Source organism: Nelumbo lutea, chromosome 6 (genome assembly GCF_056320005.1).
Source record: "Nelumbo lutea isolate HS-2025 chromosome 6, American lotus-T2T, whole genome shotgun sequence".
NCBI classification, from domain to species: Eukaryota; Viridiplantae; Streptophyta; class Magnoliopsida; order Proteales; family Nelumbonaceae; genus Nelumbo; species Nelumbo lutea.
In genome coordinates this window covers 54,494,091-54,504,154 of record NC_142689.1, presented here as the reverse complement: position 1 = coordinate 54,504,154, position 10,064 = coordinate 54,494,091, and the positions used below count along the sequence as shown (strand labels likewise).

General features: G+C 43.5%; 1 pseudogene; it reads left to right on the top strand.

Moving 5' to 3' along the window:
• The first annotated feature begins 866 nt into the window (after positions 1–866).
• LOC148848944 (dirigent protein 9 pseudogene) lies at positions 867–1,883 on the top strand (annotated as a pseudogene).
• Positions 1,884–10,064: the final 8,181 nt, after the last annotated feature.

Here is a 10,064-nt window from a genome sequence, read left to right as displayed (position 1 = left end):
GAATTCAGGAACTAGTGGAAAATTACAAGTCCTTTTTCCTCAAAAATTCATTTTCTGTTGAAGAAACTCATGCTTAAATTTGTTTGTGTTGTTATAACTGCTCTTTTAGTCAAGCTTGTAGAATTCTTTCGGTGCTAATTTGTATAAGATATTTTCGGTGGATTGGGTTTTATTGTACCCATGGCACTAATTTTAATTCAATAACCAATTTCACTATGATTAATGTTTCAGCCTTACTTTAGACTGTTTCTTTTCTTCTTCATCAAGACTAAATCGTTCTCTATATATCTGATCTAAAAATCCGAAATGGAGATGCCCGATCCAAGTCGAATATCTGATCGAAATATTGATTCAAATTTGAATCCGATAAAGATGTCAGATATTTGTTCGCAGGGGCCCTTCTGCTAGTGTCTTAAATTCAAAATACAATCCATCAACAAAAAAAGAAAATCAAAATAATAGCATCTCCTTCTGGCATCTACAACACCTCGCCCTTTTCTCTATAAAGCCCAACCAACACTTAGATTCCAACCGAACCCCAGATGCTAAATTAAAAGTTGCTGAAGAGCCTCTAAATCACTTTCCTTACATGCATGCGTATGCCTTGTTTGGTAATTGGAACCCAACTTCGAAGTCCACGTCTGCTCCACTTTATCTACTTACAGACAAATATATAGCAAATAGGGTTTCGGTTTACAACCAAACACTGATAACTTGAGAAGAAACCAAATTTACTGAACAACTACTCCATCTTATCAGCTCCACTGTCGACTGCAACCAACTCTCGCCACTATATATATATCACTCCTCAGCTTCCTTCCCCAAACCAGCAAAAATCTCTTGGAGTCGTAGCATCTCCTCTCAAAACACAACTCCCGATGGCAAAACAGCTCTCACTTGCTTCTGCAACACTTAAGACAACGATCTACGTCCTCTTGATAGCTATCACCGTCGGATGTGCCAACTCAGCTAGGACCCTCATGAAGGAGGACGCAGCACCACCGGCTCCTGCGACTGCACCAGAGGCATCCAATCCTGTGACAGCACCTGTTCCTGATGCGGTACCTCCTGCAGTAACACCGGTCCCTGACATGGCCCCGGAGGCGGCTCCGGCGATCACGCAATCAAGTAATGGAGCGGCTGGGGTAGGAGTTACCACTAGTAGTGTCACCGTAACACACCCTGACGCAAACCCCCCATTGTCCTTCTTCATGCACGATATCCTAGGCGGGACAGCACCGTCGGCGAGGGTGGTGACCGGGATCGTTGCCACCTCCAGTGTGAACGGTATCCCTTTCTCCAGACCGAATAGTGGTGTCTTCCCCGTGAACGGAGGAGTTCCACTCTTTAACGGTAACAATGGCGTCATCAACAACAATAACGTTCCATTCCTTGCTGGCCTTGGTGGCACAACCACCAGCAGCACCATTGTTCAGAACAACGGTAACAACAACGTGGTTAATGGCGGCAACAACCTTCCTTTTGTCGCTGCCGGCCAGCTACCAGCCGGAGCAACTCTTCAGAAGCTCATGTTCGGGACAATCACCGTGGTCGACGATGAACTAACTGAAGGACATGAGCTGGGGTCTTCCGTGGTTGGGAAGGCGCAGGGGTTCTACTTGGCCAGCTCGTTAGATGGGAGGAGCCAGACAATGGCCCTCACGGCACTGTTCCATGGTGGTGATCATGAGGATGATAGCATTAGCTTGTTCGGTGTCCACCGAACAGCAGCCCCAGAGTCTCAGATTGCTATAGTTGGAGGCACCGGAAAATATGAGAATGCACAAGGATACGCCACGATTCAGACCATTCATCCGTCCGATCAACACACGACCGATGGCGTCGAAACCGTGCTTCAGTTCAGCGTCTACCTCGCTCACTAGTGTGTTTGCTCAATTGCTCCTTAGCGTGCTAATAGGTCTCTACTACTTAATCCATATTATCTTATTATAGCTTCTATGGTTGAATGAGAACTATCGTGTTGTACACTTGTACACTTTTGCTCTCTCTTTCTCTCTCTCTCTATCCTTTATCAAGGGCTGGTTGTGTTAACTTGACATGCCACATTATTGAATATATTGGGAAATCAGCTTGGGAGGTTTGAGGCTCACATCGTCTGTCCCGTACGTAGGGACAGAATTTTTTCTGTCCTAACGAATGAGAATCGAACACGTCCCTATGCCAATACTTAACGGAATTGGGACTTAACGTTGGTCTCTATACTCAAAAAAAATATCAAATGCCTTTGATATTTTGATATCCCGCTTAAACTCTCCAACCCTTTCATTTTCTCAAACAACCATTAAACCTAAATGCTTAAGCCCACAGATGAGGTAATTGGATAGGTTGATGATGAGGGCAGATTTGGCCTTCCAACGACAATGTGACACATGATATCTCGGAATAACTGAATGACACTTAGACAGCACCTACGCGATGACTTGTCATAGCCAAAGTGATGGAGTCCCACTTGGCAATCTGCCTTTGCTGCTGACCTAGTGACCCACCTCTACTGACTTGGTAGAAATCGGGCTGGCGACCTCATCCACAACTTAGGGTGGCTAGAAGCACCTCGTCTAGGGCCGACTTGTGGCACCTCGTCACCAGCCAAAGTGACTTCAAAGTGAGGAGCGACCTCCTTCGAGGGCTTGCCAACCTGATTGAGGTCCAGGTGGCGACCTGCAAGACATGCTCACTGACCCATTCTGCATGCATATCTCGTCACTCCTAGGTTTCTCGAAAGTTGTCCCCTGCACCGAATGTTTCAGAGGAAATCGAACAAGGCGCGAAGACTGGTCTACGTGCACAACTACCTCTGAGGACTTCGAACTGGTTAGGCACAACCTCCCGGAGATCTCGGATAAGATGCATGAAGCCCACTCCAAACAATGCCTATATATAGGCCTCACATTCAACCTCACAAGGTACACACGATTTATTGCCTACTAGCCTTCTAGCATTCAAGCATCTAGCTCACTCAAGAAGAGTACTAACTTAAGCATCGGAGTGCCCACACTAGGTAAGCCACCCTGAGTCCTTTGAGCCTTGCTTTCCTTGCAATTCGACCGGCCAGCTAAGCAACCAATGTCCAAGCTGCCCTCCAGCTAGGAGCAACCAGATCGCACACCATCAGTTGATATTCTCTAACACATTTATTCCTTCATCTCTAACCCATCTCCCTCTCTCTCTCACTCTCTCTCTCTCTCTCTCTTTCCTTCTTCCTTCTTCCTTCTTCCTCCTCTCTCATATCTAGTTCCACCACTGCTACCAATTGTTCCTCTACTGCAACCGCTACAAGCGGCATTTGTTTCAAGATGTTTGTTGCTCTCTCTTTCTCTCTCTCAAATTACTTCTAGTTTGTATTGCAAGAGCTCAAGTGGATATTCCTTCTGGTGTGCAATGCAAGAAGCAGAAATAGTGGACCGCTTGATTTTGTTTACATTGGATTGAATCATTTATGGCTTCACTCTTTCTTTTGTGCCTCTTATGAGGCTTTGTTTCCCCTTATCTTCTCTTATGAATAAAGATAAACTTTTTTGCCAAAAAGAAAATTTAGAAGGTTATAGAAATGTGAGAGTTAGTTGTTAATGGATCAGATTTGACTATATTTGTTAGGGATTTTAGGGCATTCTAGATAAAATATGGTTGTGTATGTCTTTCGATATTAGTAGGGATTGTGATGATGCACATTAGTAGGGATTGCGATAAAATATGGTTGTGACAAACTAGACTGTCAAAATTCTGCCCACCAGGAGACCTAGAGACCTTCCTCTGACCTGGCGACCTGCCCCCGCCGACTTGGCGACCTACTTCCGCCGACTTGACGACCTACTTCCACTGACCTAGCGATCTGCCTTTGTCGCCAAGATGGTAACTACCTCCACCAACCTGGCGACACTCGTAATCAGCCCGGATGAGCCTTATCAACCTTGCTTGCGAGGTCACCCCTATAGGTCGAGCTCTCAATGGCTCCCGCGGGAGTCAGCAGCCAATGGACTACAGTTGCCCTTGCGGGTTGAGCCTTTCAAGGTTCCCATGCGAGATGGCAACCTATAGTTAGTAAAGCTGCCCTCGCAAGTTGAGCTCCTTGTAGCTTATCATAGAGTAGACGACCAACACCTTAGAGGACTGACACAGTGCAACCATGACACCGACCCACTATTTAAATTCCAACATCGATGCACATATCACAAGGGAAAGCCAAACTGCTTTCAGCATCAAGGACCCCTAAGCCGACATTGAAATATGTTGGTAACAGGCCAAAGGACCTACAACAAAGCACAAATCTACTCCCTTTGCTGAGCTAATCTTAGCTTGAGAGTGGAGGGCAATTGATGAGGGCAGATTTGGCCCTCCACTGACATCATGACACATGGCATATCAGAATAGCTGGAGTACATCCCAGCATCACCTAGGTGACAACTTTCCTTAGCCGAAATGTGGTCCCAGCTGGTGACCTGCCTCTGCTGCCGACCTGGAGACCTACTTCTGCTACCGTCTTGGTGACCTGCCTTTGCCGCCGACTTGGCAACCTACTTCTATCGCTGACCTGGTGACCTACCCCTGCCGCCGACCTAGCTACCTACCTCTATCACCGACCTGGCAACCTACCTATCTAGAAGCTTGCTAGTCATCTCCGAACCTTCCAGGATCACACCATGTAACTATAGGCCTTATCCTCATCCCATTCGAATTGGAGGAAAATAGTAAGCCTTAGTAACTAGCATGTTATCCTCCTTCCAAAGCGGAACAGACCCCTATGTCGTAGGTCGAGGATTCTGGGGGCATTTCACGAGACCCACGGCGTCAACCCCTAAGACCTAGGTAGATGCACAGTTTAGTTCTCGTAGCTCTCTAGTTCTCTCACATTTAACTATCTTAAAAATCTCTAATGCGTTGACTTAAGCATTGGAGTGCCCACCCCGGGTAAAGCAACCCAAGCACTTTTACACTGTTTCCTTGTAGGTCATATCAGAGCCACCTCTCCAACTCGTCACCACTTAGTTAGGCATCAGAGCCACCTTTCCAGCTCGTCACCACTCAATTACGCATCAAACCCACCTCTCCAGCTCGCCACCATTCAGCTAGGTGTCCAAGCCACCTTCCAGGTAGGAATCATTAAGTTAGGCGTCCAAGCCACATTCCAGGTAGGGATTATTCAGCTAGGTGAATTGGATGCCTGGTTGAATAATCCCTACCTGGAATGTGGCTTGGATGCCTAGTTGAATGGTTCCCACCTAGAAGGTGGCTTGGACACCTAGTTGAATGGTGACGAGCTGGAGAGGTGGCTCTGATGCCTAGCTGAATGGTGACGAGTTGGAGGGGTGATTCTGATGCCTAACTAAATGGTGACGAGCTAGAGAGGTGACTCTGATGCCTAGCTGAATGGTGACAAGATGGAGAGGTGGCTCTGATGCCTAACTGAGTGGTGATAAGTTGGAGAGGTGACTCTGATGCCTAATTGAGTGGTGACAAGCTAGAGAGGTGGCTCTAATGTGACCTACAAGGAAACAGTGTCAGAGTGCTTGGGTTGCTTTACTTGGGGTGGACACTCCGATGTTTAAGTCAGCAAATCAGAGATTTTTAAGATAGCTAAATGTGAGAGAGCTGGAGAGCTGCAAGAACTAAATTGCACATCTACCTAGGTCTTAGGGGTTCATGCCCTTATATAGCTGGGCTACAGTAGGTCTCGCGAAATGCTCCTGAAATCCTCGGCCCATGACGTAGGGGTTCATTCTACTTTGGAAGGAGGATAACATGCTAGTTAATAAGGCTTACCATTTCCCTCCGATTCGGGCGAGATGAGGATAAGGCCTACGGTTACATGGCATAATACCAAAAGATTTAGAGATAACTAGCAAGCTTCTAGAGAGGTAGGTCGCCAGGTTGGCAACAGAGGCAAGTCACCAGGTTGCGAGGTCGGTAGCAGGGGTAGGTCGCGAGGTCGACGGCAGAAGTAGGTCTCTAGGTCAACAGCAGAGGCAGGTCACCAGGTCAGTAGTAGAAGTAGGTTGCAGGTCGGCGGTAGAGGTAGGTCACCAGGTCGGCAACAGAAGTAGGTCACCAGATCGGCAGTAGAGCCAGATCGCCAATTGGGACCCCATTTTTACTAAGGCATGTTATCACCTAGGTGATGCTGGGATATAGTCCAGCTGTTCTGATATGCCATGTGTCATGATGTCAATGAAGGGCCAAATCTGCCCTCATCAGATTGTAATAGAGATACTCATTTAAGTAGCTCTAACCATGCCTCTAATGGTGAAAGTATTTCACTCTGTATTAGTACCTTCTACTGCTTAATGGTTTTTGTTTGTTCATAAATAAAAAAAGAAAATAAACTTTGACCAAGATTGAGTTATGCTAAGTTTCCCATTACACCCTAATCAAAACCAACATTCTTTGTTGTAACTAGTCGATTTATTGGATTATTTGGCATGGGGAGACAAGATTAAAAAAAGGAAGTGTCTTAAAAGGAAAATAACCACAGAAAACTCAGTGTTGCAAACTATGTTTTTGTCTTTGTGCCCTAAAAGACTAATTCTACTAGTGCCAAAATGATCTCCAATCTCTCTCCTAGTTTGAGCTCATAGAATACCAAGTGCTGGTTAGGAATGAAACCAAGTAAATTGATTAGAAATTACAAGATATGTAGCCATATCAAATTGCTCATTTTAGGAGAGAGAATTTCAGAATAAGCAACAACGAAAAGAATAATTAATTATAACAATGTTTTCTAATTTTGGTTGGCAACTGTCCATTTCAAACAAATTCGTTAAAAGTTGTAGAATCCTTTAATGAAATGATTGATATTTTTAATCACCTATATCTTATTCTAGTTGAAATGAGGCAAGGACCAAGAATCGGTGAACCGATTCATTTTTGCTTGGAACAAGTAAGACTTTGGAGGAGGCTCTTGAAAATTAAAAAAAAAAAAAAAGATAAAAAAGAAGTAATAATGATTTATGACATCCGATCTTTTTAATCAAACATTTCCAATGTTATTTAATTCTAGTATAATGATGTGAAGCTGACCAACAATATAACTTAATGGATTTCAGGCTTGCAATCAACAGTGTTCTTCCAAAAGAACTTGACCCTTTGCAAGAATCAACTGGATGGCTTGTGAATACAACTCCCACCAATCTTTTCTCCAAAAGATTGGTATCAAGATCCAATCTTGATTTATCCTAAGAACTGGAGATTGAACTGTTGTAGGCGGCGGCTGCAGGAAGGAGGCGATAAGAGAGTATTTGCAGGGTGCAGAATTCTCTCTTATAGTAATCTCAGCTCTGAAGACAAGAATGTGTAGCTTGCATGTCTAAAGGCTTCCACCCCCTCTTCCTTTTATAGACTTAAAGGGATCAGCTCCTAATCCCATTAGGAGTTGCTAACCCAAATCATATATGGATTAGAAGTCCCTTTAAGTGATAAGGGATAACCCTTATCTTATCTGCATATTAGATCAGCTATCTCCTAATCTAATTAGGAGGTTTCCAGATCTAAATCTCATTTAGATATTGGACTCTCTAAGTGGATAGGGTCTGGGCCCAATCCTATCAGTTGATCCATCTCAAAATTCACCCCTTAAGTGACTAATCAAATTAGCCCAGTTCAAAATGGGCTTAAGGCCCATTTAAGGTTATGTATTCATTTAGCCTTCTAAACTGTTGCCCAGTTGGGCTTCCTTGTATGGCGTGGGACCCAAACATTGATCTGCACATCAGCCACATGGGTTTGGCCCAGCCTTTGTTACAAGGCCTGGCCGAATACACTGTTATGGATAGTGCACCCCCTGAAACTCATCAGATGGGCTCTATGGGCCCAACACTTACCCTAAGTGGTCCCTGGGCCAAGCCACCTTGTAACACCCAGGAACTGTGGGCAGATGCAAGATTAGCCCATCAGGTATTATCCTCAATGGTCTTACACTTAACCTCTCAGCCCATAATGATCATACACTGCCTGACAAGAGAGGACCTCTCCCTCGGCTACAAGGAACAGTGTTGCACTCTCTGCTTATATGGATCCCGGAAATTAAAACCTTTTGCAAATCATTTTGAAACCATAATTTATATACTTTTATATCTCATATAAAATATATTTTGCAAAACAAATCTCAACGATTGAAATCGGCTGCCGGCAGTCTTGGTTTCCATTAGTGAGAGTGCATCCCCGATCATTACCTTTGTCCGACAAAGGGGCTGATCCTGTCACTATGATCACCCACTCGGATGAATTCTTATACTGTCCCAACATACCCAGGTTTTGACCCCCGCTAAGGATCTCACTGATTGGTACATCAAAGGCAGCCTAATCCGACACCCAGTGCAGTATCATAATCGAGTCTATGGGTCGGGTGTAACTTTCCAGTTTTGCCCATCAATCTCCAAGGCCCAGGGCAATACTGGAAATCTGGTCCAGTTCAAAGATTCAATTAATCCCACACTGTATGTGCCTAGGGTCTCACCCCGGTAGCTGAGACAAGCCACCCTAACCGACTTAGTGGCACCATAGTGTCAGCCTTGTCAGGATAGGTCTCCCCAGATCGACCCATTGGCTGTGAACATTCTAAACTAACACGAGTCTCATTAAGTGTCCAGTTTAAGGGTAATACACAGAAACATACCAAGGGAATATGAATCAAATATGCACTTTTATTTATTTACAATAAACTCATAAAGTACATCATTTTGATTGAAGCTAAGGGCATACAAAAGTGTCTAACAATATCCACTTCCTCATCTTCTCCTATGTCGTTAAATAACTCATCCATCTCTATTTCCACACATCCATATTCTCCTCCTAGGGTAATGTGCCTCCTGTTGACCCAGTAACATGGATGGCACCAATATGGATGATTGCAGTTAAGAAAAAAGGAATTCTAGAGAAAAGTTCAAGATCAATGGGTGAATGGTTCAAAGATAGATTTGATCAAAACTTGATCTATTTATAGATGACTAGATAAAGTTTGAGTACAATACAACTGTTAGAGTTTGTGTACAACACTCAAGTTAAGAGATTAGTTTGAGTTACAATATAACTCTATCAGATAGAGTCTATTAAGATAAGAAAGCGGTTAGACTTTAAGTAGAAGTTCTCGCGTGATAGAAGTTCATCCCACGTAAGGGTCATGCGATGGACTACAACATAAAGTCTATCACATGTCATGTCCCTAATACGCCCCCTCAAGTGAAATGTCCAAGAAGGAAATGAAGCTTGGATCTAAGAGAAGTAAACTGAGTTCCACTGAGTGGTTTAATGAGTAGATCCGCCACTTGATCAGCCGAGGAAATAAACTGAAAAGAGAGAGATCGTTTGAGAACAAGATGTCGCAAGAAATGGAAATCAACAAATCCAAAGTGGGAACAGCTATTGGCAGCACCGATAAGGCAACAACAAATCCAAAGTATTAGCAGAAATATGGTTCCATTATAGCTACATCTTTATAAATCCATTTATACTTATCATCAATTCTTCAAGACAATAGCAAAGAAGCAAACAAGCATTAAAATCCTCAAATGGGAACAGCTATTGGCAGCATTTATATGGAGTCTACGGCACTAAGCCCACAAAGTGCGTTTCAGATAAGAGTTGCCTCTAGGCTTATCTAGTTTTTCACATAGAAAAAAAGGGTGCCACCCTACGTAAATAATAGTGTTAATAGGAATATTGAACATTTTCCCAGACATTGGAGAGTTTGTGCCACTAGAAGGAATCTTCCCTACTTGAATACCTAAAAATTTTGTTATCATTAGTACCTGCTAGGATAAACAAAGCATTAAAATTTAAGGGTTCTTATTGTTCATTCCACCTAATAAACTTTATTATAATTTGTAGAGTTGGAACAGTAAGTAACAAGAGAGGAAATGAAACAAAATTAAGAGGGTAGTGAATGATATGTGAAGGTGTTGTAAATAAAACCCAAAAATTATTAAAAGCCCATGAGATGGAGTAAACAACTGAACTTTTGTTAGCAGTATGCCCACATCTTTAGCTTGTTTGAGTAGTAGATCATTAATCAGTAAGTAAGAATAAAATCAATTATGTACAAGAAGTTAAAAGGA